This window comes from Camelus bactrianus, chromosome 15 (genome assembly GCF_048773025.1).
Source record: "Camelus bactrianus isolate YW-2024 breed Bactrian camel chromosome 15, ASM4877302v1, whole genome shotgun sequence".
NCBI classification, from domain to species: domain Eukaryota; kingdom Metazoa; phylum Chordata; class Mammalia; order Artiodactyla; family Camelidae; genus Camelus; species Camelus bactrianus.
This window is the reverse complement of record NC_133553.1, coordinates 18,159,737-18,179,426: the sequence shown is the minus strand read 5'-3', so window position 1 is coordinate 18,179,426 and position 19,690 is coordinate 18,159,737. Positions and strand designations below refer to the sequence as shown.

The 19,690-nt window shown below is 45.1% G+C and overlaps 1 long non-coding RNA gene across 4 annotated transcripts in view; it reads left to right on the top strand.

Moving 5' to 3' along the window:
* LOC141573456 (uncharacterized) overlaps positions 1-19,690 on the top strand; it is an 89,090-nt gene that overhangs the window by 39,977 nt on the left and 29,423 nt on the right. The gene's annotated exons all lie outside the window — the stretch shown is intronic.

Below are 19,690 nucleotides of genomic sequence, written 5' to 3'. Positions count from 1 at the left end.
TTGCATAGAAGGGCTTTCTTCTTCTTCTTCTTTTTTTTTTTTAATTGAAGTGTAGTCAGTTTACTATGTTGTGTTAATTTCTGTCGGACGGCATTCAGTTAACACATACATATTCCTTTTCATTTTCTTTTTTATTATAGGTTATTGCAAAGTATTGAATATAGCTCCCTGTGCTATACAGTAGGACCCTGTTGTTCATCTATTTTATATATAGTAGTTAGTATCTGGAAGTCCTGAACTCCCAGTTTATCCCTCCACCGCACCCTCTTTCCCCACTGGTAACCATAATTTGTTTTCTATGTCTGTGAGTCTGTTTCTGTTTTGTAAATAAGTTCTTTTGTGTCATTTTCTTTAGTTCCACCTATAAGTGCTATCATATGGTATTTTTCTTTCTCTTTCTGGCTTACATCACTTAGAATGACAATCTCCAGGTCCATCTATGTTGCTGCAAATGGCATTATTGTATTCTTTTTTATGGCTGAGTAGTATTCCATTGTATAAATATACTACAGCTTCTTTATCTATTCATCTGTCAGTGGACATTTGGGTTACTTCTATGTCTTGGCTATTGTAAATAGTGCTGCTATGAACATTGGGGTTCATGTATCTTTTTGAATTAGAGTTTTTGTCTTTTCTGGATATAGGCCCAGGAGTGGGATTGCTGGATCATATGGTAAGTCTGTTTTTAGTTTTTAAAGGAATCTCCACACTGTTTTACATAATGGTTGCACCAGGCTACATTCTAGAAGGGCTTTCTTGATTGTTTTGGCCAGATGTGACAGTTTTTGAGGGCCCACAGCAGGTTCCCATTTCTTTGCCCTTTGGGAGGGTCCTCGGGTCCTTGTTGAGGGGCTGACCTCTCAGCCAAGAGCAGCTTCTCTATTCCAGTCCCAGCTGCCCCTCCTGGCTCTGCCCAACTCCCTGGCCTCAGGGGCTTTGCTGATGGGTGGTGTCAGAGACCTCTGAGCAGGGCCTCTGAGCCACTTCCAGCTTGGGCTCTGTAAGGGAGCTGGAACCTTGTCCTGCTGTTGGCAAGCTTTGAAGACAAAACCAAACATGTGCTGCATTCTCTAGAAAGAAAATCCAGCCTTTTCCTGCAAGTAGCCTCTTCTAGGTACCGAGAGGAAGGAAGTAATGAAAGGTCCACGCAAGCTACTGAGTATCCAGGGCCCCTCAGCTCATCATCACGACCTGGTGTCCAGACATCCCTGCCACTCCTGCTTCCTGGGCCAGCTGGGCACTCCTAGCTTGCCCCATGCCCTTCCCCTGGAATTCCCTCTGGCTGAGCCCAGCTCACCTCTCTCACTCCTCCTCATTTAGTAAACGTCTTCTGTGCAGGCCTGGCTGCACCGTCTATGCCCACCACTGAGTAGCTGTGTGTCCCTGAGCGGCTAGTTAACCCCTCACAGCGTCGGATTTCTCAACTGTACAAGGGAAATTTACATGGCCACCTTCGGCAGGCGAGGAAGTGCCCGGCACCTAGTCAGTTACAGCCACTGTTCTGTTGCTTGTTGTCGTGTCCATGAGCGAGGCGGACCCTGGCCTCTCCACCAGGTGTGAATCCAGCCCAGTGACCAAGGTCCGGACCATGTCCCTGAATCTGTTCTCACTGCTCACCCGGAATCAGTTTTGTGTTCTACCTCGGCCTCAGGAGAGAGAATTGAAAAAAAAAAAAAAGAATTAGAAAAAATAGGGGTTAAATACTACTCACAGCTTCTCTGTGGCTTCAACTGTTTCTGCCCCTTCCGAAGGAGCCGGGGTGTGGATGCTTATCAGCTGGCTCTGCGGCGGCTGTCACCGGCCGCATTTTCACGTGGCTGTTTGTGTTCTGTGTGTCTCTCTCTCCTCTGCATGTCAGCTGCCCACAGCGGAACAGAGGAAGGAAGGAGGGAATAAATGAAAAATTCTGTGCTTGTGCTCTGTGACCCAAGATTTTCAAAGTGATTAATATGCCTGGCTGGCCCCTCCTTCTCCAGTTAAGCCTGCTAGTTCTCTATGGTGCCACAATTCCTTTCTTTTCATTTAAATAATCTCACAACAAAAGTGGGCACAGAAATACATAGAGGAATATGTTTCATGTCGCTTTTTTTTCTATCCATGTTGGGAGGACTGTGTGGATGTGGACCCCGGTTAGTGCTGGAGAGTGTAAAAGGATCAGATTCTGTATTTTCTGACGGCTCAGTTTCTGTTTATAGCACTGCAGTGACTTTCCCTCACTGCCAACAGGGGGGAGTTTAAATGACTGACCGAGGAGGAAGGAATTCATTCCTGTCTGCCATCCTGTCTTGTTCTCTTGGTCTCTCTTCTCCTGTTCGGTTCCTAACACGATCTTTCTTTGCCAAGGACGTTTCTCACAATTAAGTGCTTATATCTACTGCTCCCTGTCCTATCTGTTTGGATAGATTTAGGACAGATACAAATGCTAAAAATAGCCTCGTTTCCCTTTCCTCCAGACAGATATCCAAGGAAGATGGTTAACTAACGGCATTTGACTTGTTTTAATTATTACAAAGTTACCCAGCTTTAAGTTCTATATTCCCCTAAAAGTCTAGATATTTTTTTAGGTGTTCATAGAACATTTTTAATGAGTTACTGGATGAACATTTTATCCAAGATTCAAAACCCAACAGGCATTATTTAATTTTCAGAAGATAAATTTAAAAATAAAAAATATAATTTAGTGCCTAATAAACTGAAGTCCTTCGAAAGTAGAAATTAGGTTTTCATGTTTATATTTACTCTTACCCCCTGACAGTTTTATAGCAGTGAAGGGAGTTGTAGCAATGAGCATTGGTGCTCAAATCAGTTCATCTGATCTTCACTTCCTTATTTATCTACACATTTATTTTATTTTGTTTTATTTTATTTTCCTGCTTTTGTATTTTTTAAGGAAAGGATTGTTGAAATAGATCTTGCTGATATTAAGGAACCACTTATTATTTGGTATTAGTGAACTACTCAGTTTCTTTTTGTTGTATAGAGATTGAGGATAGGAGGACACTGGGAAAACCCCAAGGAAACAAAGGGGACTTTGATCCCGACCTGGAGTCTGAGTCTGTGTGAAACGGGCGGTAGTGTTGATAAGAATTTCTTGCTTTAAGCCAGTTTCCTCCTGGTGAAGTCTGGGCTTGAACTTCCTCCGCAACGTGTGTTTGCAGGTGGGCAGAGAAGCCGAGGGCCCTGGCCACCAGCCGTCCCACCCTGGGGCCCTTTCAGGAGCCACCAGGTCTACAGGGAAGTGCAACGTGGAAGTGAAACTGTAGTGGGAGCCCCCAGCCCCAGGGTTCTATTTTGGGGCTTCTCATCTTTGGGATGCTCACCTGTCTGAAAGGCTGGCTCCTTGTGGACTCCCTCAGGACCTTTCTCTCTAGAACCCAAAGTCTTTGTCTGCAGCCTCATCTCATTGGTCCTCATAAGACCTCTTGTCATCAGAAGCAAAGATTCCTTCAACTACAGTTTTCCAGAGATTTTGTCCCAAGTTCCGAGCTGGTGGAACTGCCCTGAGTGCTGGTCTTAATGCCGGGATGTAGCCTGGGTCTGAGGCCCTGGCACCAGGGCTGTCTGATCTGGTGGGCTGGGGCCCCGGGCTCACATCTTTCCTGCGTCACCAAAGTGGTGCACTGAAGCACAGACGATCTTTCCTGACCTTCTCACTCCCTCATCCCCGAGAAGGGGCAGAAGTTGCACTTGAAGCAGTGAAAAAGCTGTTAAGAGTATTTGACTTCTATTTTTTCCCTCCATTCTGACTTTTTGATTATCCATTTCAAGGCAAAGCATAAGAGGGGAGTTTGATCAGAGAAGAACCAGTGTGACCTGTATAACTTTCGCCCCCTTCAGATACAATTTTGGAAACATCACTTTTACATTTCCAATCAATTTGTTACATGTGCGTATGCCTCTTGAAGGTAGCCTCCAAAATTGCATAAACTTGGGGAGCAGGGATTACTTCGTCCCAAGAGGTTCAGTCAGTCCTGCTTCCAACTGTCAGCCCTGGAGGGAACGGGGAAGTTGCTCCTGCAGCTGTCCCTGACTACAACATGGTGTCGCTGGTGCAACCCGCCTGTGCAGCCCTGAGGATGCCTGTCCATGACGCGCTGATGCTCAGTGTTCTCCCCCCCTGCGCAGGCTGGGGTGATGGTCCGTGGGTGGCCTCCCAAGGTACAGTTCTCTTAGTTCACAGAGACTGGCTTCACTGGGCTTTCCCTGGAGCAGGACTCAGGGCCTGGGTGCCACGCTCCGAGGAGTTACCAGCACAAGCTGTGCCAGCCCAGCCCCAGCCCCCTGCACCCTCCCCCCGCACCAAAAAAAGCCTCCAGGTCATGTATTGAGCCCAGGCCAACAAAAAGAATGACTCCCAATGACTCCCTGCTGAATTGCTCTTCAGGACCCTTGAAATCTTTTCTTACAGATCTCAGGACCACCACTGTTCTTTCTGACAGATCCTTAATTTTGCACGTCTGGCTCTGTATTTTATTTTCTCAATAAGCTTTGGGCTTTTTTTTTTTTTCTTTTTTACAGATATCTCAACCCCATTTTCAGTGGCCAATTCCTCATACCAAGTGGGAGGAGACATTTGCTTTTGTTTGAAAGCAAAATATTCATTAGGTCCTAAAGGAGACCCTCCAGAGACTCTTGGCTGAACAAAGAGGAGGTGCTTTGCAGAGGACTGATATTCTCACCCTGACAAAGAAGGATGTGTGTCCATGGAGAAGGGTGGTGCGTGGGGTGCGTAGCAAATAGCTTTTGACATTCAGTTACAAAAGGGTCAAAATCACATAGATAATGGTTTGGATATAGCATCCATGACCTGTGGGCTACAGAAGCCTTAATCTGTCTACAAACTCTGTTCAGTATCAGAAAGTCTCACTGGTTATCTTCTGGTAGATAGACCCATATTTTTAAAGTGTCAAAATTGGTTTCTAAAATTTAAATAATTTCTTTTCACAAGAACAAATTCTTGTGAAAACTGAGGAGGATATTCCTTTAAAAATAACTGTTGGGATTAAAAGTAGTCCTATGTTAAAGGAACAATTTTTTAAAGGGTTAAAATCCTGATTCTTAGACACACACAAATGAATGCCTGTCAGAGATTTTATTTAACTCATCAATTAGTGGAGGAACCAGTTAGATGTTACAACCGCTTCAAAGAGAATTCAAAACACACACAGAGGCAATCAGGAACACTGGTGATTTTACAAATAGATGCAAAATTGACCAAAATCCACAGAGCAGTAATCAATTGCCATCACCACTAAACACAATTTGAATTTCTATGGAAAAGAATCATTTGATATCCTATTAGTTTCTTACAACTATTTCTAGTTCTACAACTATCGTAAAATGCCTCAAAAACAATAAAAACTGGAGAAAATCTAAATGTTGAACTAGACAAGACACCAGAAATCTTTTTTGGGTCCATTTCCAAGTCTTAGACAATTTTATAGGCACTTGACTGGTTTTAAGTTCAGAAAAGGGGTGATGGACATCTGCTAGGATAGCTTAACAAAGGTGGTTATCGGCTTTGGCACCTAAACTTTAAATCAACAGCTGTATAATCAAAATAGTAAATTTCTGATAGGCTAATCTCAGACGACGCTTAGCCACTCTCTCCTTATGGCCAGTGTGTTCCTCAGTGTCCGTGCAGCGTGGGGGAAAGGGCACTGGATGTGGAGGAGGCGATTCTGCCCTCAGCGATTTACCTTTATTAGCACCAACTCGATCTCTCCGAGGCTCCGTGTTCCCCCTGGAAAGTGGGGATATTTTCTCTGTGTACCTCACCTTATCAGACTGAACGAGCCGGTGCGTGGTGGCGGGGAACAAGTCCACCTCTTTCAGGTCCTGCCAAGGGGTTTCAGGTTCACGTACCTGATGATCGGCGCCGCAGCTCCCCTCGGCTGTCTCATGGCCATCTCAGAATGAACTCGCCAAAACCCAGCGCGTGATCAGCTTTTCCACTCCTCAGACCTGTCTTCTAGTCTTGCTCGTTCGCATGAACGACACCACCACCCACCCAGTTACTTAGTCCCAAAACCCCGGGTTCTTCTTGGGTTGTCTGTTTCCTTCCCCCCTCACATCAAATCTAACAACAAGTCTAAAGCTTCACTTCCAAAGTGTCTTTCCAATCCCACCCTCCCCATCATTTTCAGAGTTAGTGCCCTGGGCCAGACCAGCATCAGCTCTTTTTCGCGTAACTGTTATTGCCTCTTCATCCTGAGCTGAACTTTCTGCATCCATTCTTTCCCATCTGAATTCCTCTCCCCCCAAACAGCCAGATGACCCTTTAAAAACTATATAGCAGAGCATATCACCCCTCTGCTTGAAATATTTCAATGGACTTTTATTGCATTTTTAATAAAAATCTAAACTCACCCTCCCCCACCTCCCCAGGTCTCAGAAGGTCTACGTGATCTGCCTGCCGTCTGAGCCTCTGACTTTTTATCTGTGTGTTCCAGCCACTCGACTAGGCCAGGCTCATTTCTGCTGTGAGGCCCTCGTTTGCTGTGTCGTCTGCTGAGAACGTTCCTTCTCAAGACTCTGGTCTTGGGGCAAACGTCACCGTCTCAAGGAGGCCTTCCTTCTCCACTGCTGTTGGACTTGCTGGTTTCGTCTGGCCCCTGAGTTTATATTTCCTCCCCCTCTTTCCTGCGCCCGTCCCCTCCTCCTCTCTTTTTCTCATTGCTTTTTCGTCTATTTCCCCCTTTCTTCCCTCCTCATCTACAGTGGACCAGGCATAGCACACAGGCTTGCCTACAGTTTGCACCTTCTACTGAAATCATTTCATGTGCCCCATTCTTCATTTTAAAGGCAATGAGTCCGGAGGGGAGGGTATATCTCAGTGGTAGAGCGCGTGCTCAGCGTGCACAGGGTCCTGGGTTCAATCCACGGCCCCTCCTCTAAAAAGAAATAAATAATTAAGCCTAATTACTTTCCCTCACCCCCCAAAGCAAACAAAAAATAAAGGCAATAAGTCCAATTATTATAATTTTTATCTCTAAAAAGCTCTGCAAATCCAACCCAAAGGAATTGATTCAAACATGTTTATAGCTTTTAATACTTATTTCTTAAGTCAGTGGCTCTTAATGAACAACAACAAAAAACCCCAAGAATGATAGCAAAGCTCTTCAGTCCTCTTCTAAACGCAGGGCTTAGCTCCTATCCTTCAAGGAGGAAATTCTCTAACAGTAAATTTCTATGATGGGTAGGAAAATGCAATGAAAAGTATTCTATGAAAACAGGCTGCAACTTAGGTTCATGTGTCCTTGAATTTTGCCTGTTTTCCTTTGCTAGTCGTTGCATAGGCAGCCTGTCTTTTACACAATTATTATTACTTTTCTCCCCCAGGAAGATGCAAAGTCTTCCTATGATGCATATTAATTACAGACTCCTTAAAATAATTAGAAAAAAGAGGTGAGATAAATTTAAAAATTTGTAGAATATTTTGACTATAGAAGACCTTTGTAATTAAACATCTTTCTTTTTTTTAGCCTAAAAATATTGCCTGAATCAAACAAACAACCAAACATAAAAATGGACAGTCAAGAAGGTTGAACCCGTTGCTATTGGATGAACCCAGTAAAGCTGATAAGATACACTCTTGCCTGCCGTCTCCATGGGCTGCTCCCCGTGCAGTGGAGTGACGTGTAAATCCTTCCCAGAGGGCCCACCCCACAGCATCCTGTAAAGTGTGAACATGGCTTTAATTCAGCTGAAGTTTACAAATGATCTTGCTGTATACGTTAGCCTGGTTTGCACTGACTGGACACTCAACTGTGCAGAGTTTGTGTTATATCTGGAATGCGGCCCTGACACCAAGAATTTTTGTCTGTGAATTTAGTCTTGAATTTTGGCAATTTTCTCCATAGACACTTCACAAGAACAGCCTTTGTGTTACTGCCAAGTACTGAGTGCATCTTGAAATGCACTTGAACCTTATGAGCTACGTGCCTTCTCTCTGCAGATCTGTGTGTAGATGACATAAACATGCGTGTCTGAGGAGGGTGAGTCAAGGCAGGTGCTCTGTAGTTTGGCTCAGAGTACAGTTCTGGGGATCACTTAAAATTTTTTTTCCTGGATTTTATTGCAAAGATTTTTGTCATTATGATTGTTTGGATTTTAGTTTTGGTTTTGGTTTTGGTGTCTCCACCTGCATGTCATCCTTCTGTTAGGACTTGTTCACTCCATGAAAGCATGGCTGGCATGTGTAAGCTGGAGCCCAGGGAGTCCCACCATGACCTGACCTGGGGTGGGGTCGCGCAGCCCTCCAGGGCTCCAGTGTTCCCAGTCATATTCTTTTCATCCACAAGTCCAGCCAAGGATGACCAAGGATGTGCTATGAATCAGGGCTGCTCTAGGAACAGGGGGTATAAAGATAAAAGTGTCATCTTTTGCAAGCCTCTTGGTTCAGGGGCAGAAATAGTTTGGCATCACACCATCTTCACCCTAATGCAGGAAGACCCCGAGGACACAGGTGAGGTGACAGCCCAAGTGGACAGGACCCCTTCAAGCCAGTTCTGAGAGCCTCCTCCAGAGAAGGCAGGTAGGTGATTTAAAAGATTCCCCCAAATCTTACTAAGAATGAAAGAATCCTGTGGTCTGGAAGCCGAACAGCATTATATCTGTTGGCCAACTTGTAAATTAGGGGAAAGAATTCTATTCCATCACAAGCGGATCTGCGCCCTCGTTCAAAATCTCCCTTCATATGTGGAACAGAGCTGTATTCCCACAGGATGCTGCCCTGTGCGGTGCTCCGTGGAAAAGGGTGCTGGGGTCCAACAATCTAGGGACGCTTTTCTTGCTCTGCCCCCTCCAAGAGTCATGATCTATAAAAGTTCTAGAGGATGTGGAGACCTACCAAACCTTTTGGGGGCGGGGTTGGAGTAGAGAAGATGAGATTATTAATATTTATTTTCTAAACCCTCATGTTGTTTGTTTATGTAATGATGATGTCATTCTTTGTAAGTTAAAAGAAAAATCCCTATAAAATAATCAAAGGGGGAGACCTGAAAAAGCTTCTGAGAAGGCCTTTTGTAAGGAAACCTAGCACTTCCCAAGGATTTTGGTCTACGCCACCCTTAGCTGGTTTTCTGGAACGTTCTCTGGGCAACACTGGTCTAATAACATCCATCTTCCTTGACCACATAAACATTAGAATATTTCAACTTTAGAGTTAGGAGGCAGTTAAAACAGAACCCATACGCCTGATAAAACAAGGCCTAAGGAGGTTAGACCTCTTGCCTAAGGGACAGGGCTCAGTGGTGGCCGAGGTGGAGGGTCCCCACCCCCTCATCAGGAGGGAGAAGCCCACAGGTAGCCCACCCCTCCCACCGTAGCATCTGCAAGAAGGCAGTGCAGGTGGGTTCTTGCGGGATCTCAGAGCTCCAGCTTGCTGTGTGTCCTCAGGCCTTCCCGAAAGATAAATGTATTTTCAGATCTGGATTCAGGGACCTGCTGTCACTACCCTGGGCTATGAGAACACAGCGTCACCCTTTTCTCCCCCGACGCCACATCCTCCGCCAGGCGGTTCTGGCAGGGGCTGCCCTGCATCTGAGCCGCTCTCCCAGGCATTGCAGCCGCATCCTTACTTCCCGGACAGTCTTCCGCCTGGCTTCCCGGAGACCCCGCTGGCGCTGGGCGGAAGCAGGAGTCATGACAACGACTGAGAGTGTCTCTCACCCAGCCCCTCACAGGGCATTTCGGGGAGAGGGGGCTTTTGTGGGTTTCCACCAGCTTCCTCTGCCAAACGAGAGCGCCTCCTGCCCCCGGTGCTCCAGCTCCTGTGAAGTCCAGACTTCTGCCTCCATCCCTGTCCCAGGAGGGCGACAGGAAGGAGCTGTGACTGCAGGCGGGGGACAAGTGGCACGGCTGTATTTCTGTGGCCGGCAAAGTCCAGGCAGCGGAGCCATAGATTTTAATTTTGACATTTCTTCATTTGAAAAATAAAAAAACAGAACAGAACCCAAGTGGCAGGCCTGCAAAACCGGGTCTGAAGTCCCTGCAGATGTCACGAGCCAGGACAGGGTGAACGTGGGGCGGGCGGCGGGGGGGGGCCGGGGCCGCGGGCGGCAGTCTCCCCGTCGGCGCTCACCCCAGGCATTTATAAAAGGCAAGTGCCGCCTCGCCTGGGGGCCCCGAGCGCCACGCTGCGGGTGTGATTTATGAGGGAGAGTCTGGCCATAAATCATCCGCCTTTGTTTTAAGTAATAGCTTCAGTGCAGCAGGTCAGCTTACGTGCAAAGAGAACAAGGAAAAATTGCGCTGTATTACGATCTACGAACATCATAGAATTCAATTTCAAACTTGAACCAAGTTTCCACTCTGGCCAAGTGCCCTACGTGGAGTTCTTTGGAGGGCAGAGACCAGAGGGTGACTGTTGGGGGCCTCCAGGTCTCCAGGGGATGGCTTGATGGGTCCCAGGTCAGGGGCTTCAGATCTGGGACCTGAGGGATTCGTTCATTCTGGTGCTGACCTGACACCCAGGGGTCTCAGAGAATCGTTAGGAGCAAACCTTGGGCTGTCTTTATTGTCACCACCGTTTTTGCACCTTGCTTTGTTGCTGTCCCAGGTGTTCCCTGCATCGGGAAGGGGGAAAGTCAAGACTCCAGGCTGATTCTCATCAGCCCCGATGTTTCTGGGGATGAGAAAAAAAGATCTGGCTCAGGAACCTGCAGCCTGCTCTCGGCGTTTCTGTGATACACTTGTTCTAGCGATCGGGACGTTTGGTCCTGTCTCCTGTCTTAATGGTTCATAATTATCTCACACCTTGTTTCCTTCGAGAGATGAGGCTCTAACTTTGGTCCTCTTGTATTTCACAAAACGCCTAGCATTTTGGGAAATAAAGGATTCTGGGCTGTCCTTGTTGGCTAGAATCAAATGTCTCTGGAGATAGGGGCGAGCCCTTGCATGGATCATCAAAACCCTGGGGATATTCAGAGCCCTCATTTCAGCTCAGAAATGTAGCTCCCTTTCCCCTGAAGCCTTTTATCATAAATACCACTAGAAAAAAAAGGGGGGACATAATAATATCACCTCTTTGTGCTTCTCGCTGCCTCCTGCCAGTACTGAAATGATCAAGAGAACAGAAAAGTGGCCAAAAACAGGCAGAAGGAAAGAGATGCAAACGACTTAGAGAACCGTAAAGGGGAGGCTCGCACCACCCGACTGGCACCTCCTGAGCACCGCCTGTGTCTTAGCAGAGGCTTTTCAGTGTGGTGATGGCGTTGGGGGGGGGGGGCGGGGGAAGGGCAGCCTGCAAACTCGTTCTGCCGCACCTGCGTGTGTTTTCACACCAGGGTTTCAGGTTGACTTGGGAGATTGTTCTTTCCAGGACAGAAGGGAATTCCTACCTGTTCACTGACAGGAAGGTTTCTGACAAAGAACTTCATCTGTAAACCAGGGCGCCAGAGTCTGATGTTCTTGGAGATTTTTATTCTTTTTGCTCTTAAAGAAAATCTTTTTATTCACTACAAATGCTCTGTTTTTAATACAATTTTGGAAAATCACGGGTGTCTGTTAGAGGGCAATGTGGCCTCACAGTGACCTGCTGATTTCTCTATCGTGGTAATTGCTGGCAGGGGGAACCAGGCCATGTCACCAGTGGATTCCAGCTAAGACAGAGACCGTGCGGTACAAATCCCAGAGGGGAACTGAGGTTGAGCTGAGTAAAGAGGAAGCCAGAAAGATTCTGGAACTGCTCGTTCCTCCAGCTACCATTTACAAAGTGCACTGTACTTGCTGAGAACACAGTGATGAGGGCTCCGGCCCCTGGGGGAGAAGGGCTGTTGTAATGGTGTTGTAATGGACGCGTCCGGGGCCACCACAAGGAGACCAGGTCCTGCGGGGAGGGGACAGCGCCGGGCTAGGGGACTTGACCCACTTTTGAGAGATGTGGCCTCTAGGCAAAAAGTGAGGGAAGGTGTTTTGGTTGTACAGATGGATGCTAGGATTTGTACAGAAAAGATCTGGGTAAGGTGTATTTTCTAAAACACAGATATGATACAAAATCAAACCCTCTTTAACCTTAAAGCGTCGGTTCTTGGCACATTTGGGGAGGCAGTGAAGTGTGAATTGCTCAGAAGCATAACTTCTGGCATCTTTTCTGTGCGCACAACCGTGAGCACCACCTCCCGGCGCAGAAGAGGGCCTCCGTACATGTTTGTGGAAGAGTCAGTCGACCTCTTCGGTGTTTATTTCCTTCATCTTCTTTTATCGCTGAGCAGTTAATAGCAGTAGAATAAAATGTCACCGTAGCTGGCCTTCGTGGGCCTTCGTGGAGATAAGGGTGAGATTTTTCCTAAGAAAGTTTACTCTGCTGATAACAGCTACTTTTTCTCTATATAAATCAGGATGGTTCTCCTAAGGGGACAGACGGTTTTGCTGTGATTTTCTGCCCCCCTTGACCCAATGGAAGAAAGCAGTGGTGTCGATTTTTGAGAGTGAGCATTTAAAATAAGAGAAGCTTGTAAGCTGTGGGTTCCCTTTAGGCCAAACTCAGAAGGAGAACACAGGTTTCTGGCTTTTCAGTCTTCTTACTTTCCCACACGAAGAAACCACAAACAGGGAATTAGGACCGAAAGACTCAGGCGGTCCACGCGCCCCCCAACCCCCCGGCTAACCCTTCCTCCGCGGGCAGCCCCCGAAGGCACTTGCTTCTCACAAGAACCGAACTGAGACCCCAAATCTGAGAAATAATCATAGGGCACTTCTCTCCCACTCACTGTGGGCTAGTCACTCTTAATGTTTTATAAGAATTAACTCATTCAATTCTCACCACAGGAAACTGTGATCACCATTGTACAGACGGGGCATCTGAGATGTGAGGTTGCAGACTTGCCCCGGGTCCTCAGCTGGTGCACACCAGGGTGGGCTTTGAGTCCCAGCCACCTGGCCACCGGGTAACATGCAGACTACCCACCTCTGCTCTGAACAAGGCAAAATACTCTGAAATGGATGAGACCATCACGCTATAATGATGCTAATATGTTTTATGGTCAAAAATAATATAGAAATAGATGGCGCTCTGTTTTTCAATTTAAAACAACCTTAAATGTTGTTGTAAGAGAAGGACAGGACAGTTACTGCTTTTTTCCTACAGTTACTGAGGTATAAGTTTTGAGATCCAGAATTTTATGAGACTTTTAAGGCTCCAGAGATAAGAAGCCTTAAGCACTGACCGTGAAATGAGAAACACTGCCAAAAAGAATCCGTCACTCTCCTATCGATAAAAATAGATGTTATTTATATTTTGGATGGTTCTTACATGCATATGATACAACATTCAAAGCTACCTCTAGAATGCCATGGAAGTGAGCCTCCCTCCCATTGCAGATTCCTACTCCCCAAAGCCCCTTCCTCAGAGGCAAACACAGTGAGGTCTTGTGTGACCTGCTGGAGACAGTCTCTGCGTCTAGAGGCCATCGTGTCTACACAGTTTATTTCTGGGAGGGAGTGAGGCACAAATGGCAACTTACTATGTATAAATAGTTCAGAACTCTGCTAATTTTACTCAAGCTTGAAAGCTGGAGTTCAGCATGAACTTGGTGCACGGGGGTACATTGAATCTCATCAAACTAGTCGTTATTTTTAAAAGCAATGATTTCTCTACATAAAATTTGCATCTTATAATTTTTTTCTTATTGTTTGTGACAGTTTTTGAACGATTCCCTTTTATTTTCTAAGTTAGAGGTCATAAAATCTGAACTCCTCTTTCTCATTTGCACACTTCATTTCTATTCCTTTTATCAAACCAGATGGGCTTCTCTTGCTAGAACGATGTCCCTAGCTGTGCTGGTGGACGTTCCTTCCTTTTCCTTGGCTGAATTGGAGGTTACTGGATTTTCTCTCCTAAACACGTTGCTCACTTTTGGGTTGACACACATGTAAACTGAATATGCACACAGACAGACTTGGTTGACGTTCTTTTGATAGATATTATATTTTTATGTCATATTGAGGAATCACCCACTTTTCCGTATACTTAAGAATATTTATTAAAAATGGCTAGTAATGCATATAAAATGCTTCTTTATCACATATGGAGACGATCATTTGAGTTTTTTTCCTTTTGATATAGTCATATGATGGTTTACAATGATTGACAATAAATTTTAACCATTCTTGCATTTGAGTTTAATGTTACTTGGTTGTTGTACATTTTTCTTTTAATATTTTGTCAAGAATTTTGAACTGGTATTCATAAATGAGAGCTTTCATGTCTTCTTTGTTGTTAGTGTTGCTGTTTTCAATCAGCGTTATGCTAGCTTGAAGGAAAAACAAAAGGATTGCCAGCCTCCCTTACTTTCCCGTGATCTAGAATAGTCTGAACGAACACTGGAGCTGACCTGTTTCTTAAGGGTTTGCCAGACTTCTCGTGTCAAACCGTCTGGGCTCACTGCTCCTGGGGGGGTCCCAGCTCTTTAGCAGTTCTGTTTCCTCTGGCGTAATGGAGTCACTTTGGATTCTTAATTTTTTTTGATGTGCATTTTGGTAATTTATATTTTCCAGAAAATAATATTTCAACTTCAATTCTTAGTTAAAGCCACAAAGATAAGTGGTCTTGTATGATTCCTAGAATTTCTCCCCTGATCATTTCTTACAGTGCCTACTTGTGCTTTCTAATTTGTTAAAATTAGGCTCATTCATAGCTTATTTATTTATGTAAGCTCTTGGATTTATCACTACTATTGTTTTTCAGTTTTCTAATTAATTAATTTCACGTTTTATGCTTATTAATTCCTTCCTCCTTTTATTCTCGGCTTTATTTTCTTATCTGTTTTCAATCATCTTTCACTGGATGAGCCATTCTGTATTTTTGTCTTTTTCTGTTTACTAATGTCTGCAAACCATGCCACGCCTTTTTCTCTCAGCCCTGCTGTACATGTAACCATGAGCCCTGCTACACAGCTTTTTAAATTATTGCAGCTTTCCAGTTATAGTAAAATTCCAGTTTTGGTTTCTTCTTTGACCATGAATTGAAACTGTTTGTCTCCTAGTGGTGAGGAATTTTTTTTTGGTGTGTTTAAGTTTCACTGTTAATTTCTAGTTTGTTCATTGTGATCAAGGGATTTAGTTTCATTATTTCTGCTTTTGGGAATTACTTGGTTTTTGTGTGGTCTGATTAGTTTGGTCTGTGTATACATCTTTCAGTAATGTCTGAGTTTTGCATTTTTGTGCTCTTGGTTTTTATACTGCTTTGTAGAATGTACCTATGCTTCTATTTCTTCAATGTGTCCGTTGACCCCATCAGTTTTTCTTTGGACATGTCTTTTGGTTCTGTGTAATAAAACTTTTTATTTCTGGAAATAAAATATCTATTTAAATCTATGCATTTTGCCTGACTCCATCCGGGGGGGGGGGGGTACCAGTTAGACATATGTTGGGTCTCTTGGTTTATCTTCCTTATCTTTCATTTTCTCCCTAGTCCTTCCTGATCCTTCGATTATTTAAATTTTATTTTGATTGTGCTTCTCAGCCTTTTGGTGGCTGTGTCTTTGGCTGGATTTCCAGCAGTTTCTTTACTTTTCAGAACTGCTGTCAATGTGGCCTTCATTTCTGTGATGGCTTCATTTTTCTCTCCCACATCTTTTCTGAGCTCTATCAACCTGTTTTATCTCCTGTTGTTGTAAAACCATGGATTCCCTGAGCACCTGTATCTGCTTTGAGGTCATGTTTTGGCAAGGAGATTGCTTTCTAGTTTTTTAAAATACACGTTGACAATGCCATTGATCACAATTTTCAGCTTCCTCTTTGCCACATTTCTCTGGTCAGTGTTTGTCTTTTATTTGTTTTACTTGATCTTTACTTCCTTGTCATGCAGTATTTTTTTTTTTTTTAATAGATCGAGGTGCTGGATCCTATTTGGTCATTTGTTATATCTGAAGGGGGCAAATTCCTTCTGGTCTAGCTCATTCCAAAGTGACAGAGTGGAGGGTAGGAGACTCAGCAGGAGCTCTTTAGAGGACACAGGGCCTCCGAGAGCATTCTTTCCAGCCTTTACTTTCAAAATTGTCTGAAATGTTCTGGAGCCACTCTGCCCATCATGCTGAGTTTCTCTTCTGCTTCCTGCCTCATTGACAGATGGCTTCCTGCATACATGGTGGGTCTGACTGATTTCCTGTCCAGCCCACCACATCCTGCTCTCCTTTTGTTCCAAAATCAGTCCATGGGAACTTCCCACTTCCCACCTCTGCCTGCTCTCCCCAAGAAAGGGGGTCAGTTTGACCCTTGACATCTGCCACTTTATCCTCTCAGCCTTGTCTAAAGTCCACAGCCATGGAGTCCCCTCTCTTGTTTGACCATCACTACATTTCACTTTCATTCCTTATCCAGCATGGTTTGGCGTTGCCTATGAATCTGAGTTTTGTGAAAACCTACAGGTGGATTTTGCAAGAGGGTTGAAATATCTTCTTTAATTCTCTGTATTAAAACTGGAGCTTTCCATCCTGTTTTAAAAATATTTGTGTTTAAGTATAGAGAAATTCAAATTTTGGAAAGCTTTTGTTACTGCAACATGTGTAATATTTAGTACTCTCTCTTGGCATATATTTCTTAGCAATTCAAGAATTTTTGTTAAATACATAATTTTATATCATTTATACATTTAACTTAGATGATCAAATGAAATTGTTTTATTTGGAGAAATAATGAGGGGATTTGTGAATTCTTATACTCAGGTAGTTATAGTTTATATTCTATATAAATATAATTTTGGTAGATTTTACGTGAAAATCTCTTAAAAATTTTCAATTTCTAGGAAAATTTATGCCACATGCTGAAACCCTTAAAGGGCTCTGTGTTGTAAAACATATACATTTATATAAAAATTATAATTTTTCTTTGCATGATTCAAATATTAAGGCCCATTCTCATCTCTCTTTTGTACCATCAGGTGGTGCTAAATATGTCATATTCTTAGTGATAAAAATTTCAGGAATCTTCTCCACGGGTAGTTTATGAAGTTAGGCTCTTTGGGTAGATTGATGTGATTATTCAAAATTAAAGTTAGCACGATCAGAAAGTACAACAGTTTAATATGATTCCATAAACTATAGAGCAATGCTGAGTATCCACAGTATTTTTAATGTTTCAACATGAACAGTCACATATACGTAAGTGAGTCCGTGGCCTTTTGTAAGGCATGGCGTGGGTGTGTCTTCACCCATGTTTAACAGAGAAGTTATGTAACCTTCCCTCATTGTCCTTTCACTCCTTTGTTCTTCGGTAAGTGAAAGTTTGCTTAGTGTGTTTATCTAACATCAGTGTATCTGATTTCTCCACATCGTATTTGATTATGGTTTATTACATTAATCTCAACCCTTGGATGAAAAATCATTTCTGTAATTTGCTTAACAGAAGAACCTGGAAGAGCACCCCCCATAATTGTGCCCTCGACACATTTTTTCTCTCATGTTTACACTTCTGCTCGTGATGGAGGAAGAAACGTAATAGACCTTCCAGAGGGGAGCAGGTGACTTTCAGTGGCTCTTGATTGAATTTCGAGGCTGGATACTATCATCAGTAGTTCGCATTAGCAGTGACATGATTACTGAATTTCTTTAGCGAAGGGGGAAAAAAAAAGAGAGAGGTCATATGTTACTGATTTCCAAGTCCCTGGGGAGTGCTTGCAGTTAGTCAATGCTGTATTTTTTTTAAAACAGACTTTCTGCTTAAAAATAAATATTTGTTTCTTGTGTTTCAAAACTACAGGATGACCGTGGGTGCCAATATTTGGTGAATCTCCATGATCTCTTTCTTAGTGTCTTTTAAATCATTAAAAAGCTTTCACAGCTTCACTGTTTAGCCGTCATTGTGCTTGGCAGCAGAGAGCAGGATGCGTGAGGTCCAGGTGCAGTGACGTGGTTACCTGAGCCAGGTAGAAGCCGGTTTGGGGCGAGCGTAGGCATAAAGGTGGGAGGTCGGTCTTGTCTCTCATGCACAGGCGGCTCCTACACAGAAAGGATGGCGAGGAGACCGTCTCGGCTTTCATAGCCTCCCAGTGGGCCACCTGGCCACCTTGATGGTCACGATGACCACAGTCACGACAAAGGTTCAGAATAGCGTGATGGTATTAGTTACCTGCCCAATACACCTCCGTGGTCCCTTTCTTCCCTAGGTGTTTTGGCTGTGTGTTTCTTGATTGCTTCTTCATATGACAAAAGTTTTATAAAATGATTTTCTGTTGAGTGAGTAGAAAGAGGATTCAGTCTTATGCTGTGGCCAGTGGATGCTTGTTTCAGCTTATTGGCCATTTTGGGAGGACTCTGTCCACGGTGAGACTCCGAGCCGGTGATGATACCTTGGGGGCGGGGAGGAGGGAGGAGTGGCTTCGGCAGAGCTGGGAGACCGGCAGCCTTCATCTCCCTCGAGGCTTGAGCTAGTGCACTCCCACCTTGGCAGTTGGTCCCGCTCAGCCAGGTCCTTGCACCTCTGGTCATCAAGCATGGAACAGGGCCAGTAGGGCAGACAGCTGCTGTCCACATCATCCCTGGCGGTCAGACCCAGGGCTGGGACACCCAGTCGGGGCCAGCTTGCTGCCGTGGGCTGGCCAGTGTGGCCACAAGGCTGCAGCCTGAGGTCTCTCTCTGTCCATCCCCATGACCATCTCCAGGGCGGAGAGGGAGACCTTCCGGCTGGGGCTGAGCTGCATGGTTCCAGAGAGGGGCTGGAGGTGCTGGTCCCTCTGCACGCTCTCCTCCTAGACGCTTGCAGTGATGGGCCCCGGAGCTTAGGCTGCATGCACAGCTGGCATCTGCTTGGAAAGCCGTCCTTGGCTGTCATGACCCTCCATGAAAGTGAAGGTGGATGTGGGATTTTTTTCATTCCTGAGCTCATGAGAGGAAACAGAGATGAGATGTGTCAGTGTGTAGCTGAGATTCTGTCTCATGGTAGCTGTTTGATGACTGGCAGCTATCATGGTTATTAGTAAATTACCATCTGCTTTCATCCTTCTGCAACTTTTATCAGAACTTAGCTCCCCAGAGCCTGCTGGCACTTGGGAGAACTCATCAGGCTGAGGAACAGCTCCATCCGGGGCTCTCCCGGCCCAGTCGTTGGCCCCTTTGCCGGAACGCTTTGAGCAGAGGTGTGGATCCTGCCTGGGAACAGCGTGTGAATGACCCTTCGAGGTCACAACCTGTGGAGTCTGCCCTCAGTGAGGGTGAGTGTGGACTGAGTGGTCTGCTGGGGAGCACGGTGCGAGGTGTGGAGGACACAGGGAAAGATACATGGCTCTTGCTCTAGTCGATTAATTACCTCAGAGTCAAGTGCATTCAGTGCATTGTTAATGTAGATGCTTTGATGGCAACACACGTTCGCTTCTGCAGTTTAAGCCAAGAAGGGAATTTACTGATTCACACAATTGAAAAGTTAAGGGTTGGGTCACCCGGCTCGCGTGACTAGAGCTGGGAAAATGGGTGCCAGCAGTCATCGGGACCTGGCCTCTGCCAGCAGGTGGCCTTGTGCTCTGCTGCAGGTCCTCCACATGGTGGGTCCCGGTGACTTCAGCCTTTCGTCCCCCAGATCAGAGAAACCAGAAGAAAACTTCAGTGTCCTGTTTTCCTCTGGCTTTCTGGAGAAGCTGCTCTGGTTCTAACTGGCCTGTATCAGGTCCGTCCCCTTGGGGACTCCAGCTGCTTACCAGTCTGACCCTCACCACCCAGCCTGAGAGTGGCTGGGGGACCCTGAAAAGTACAGCCGA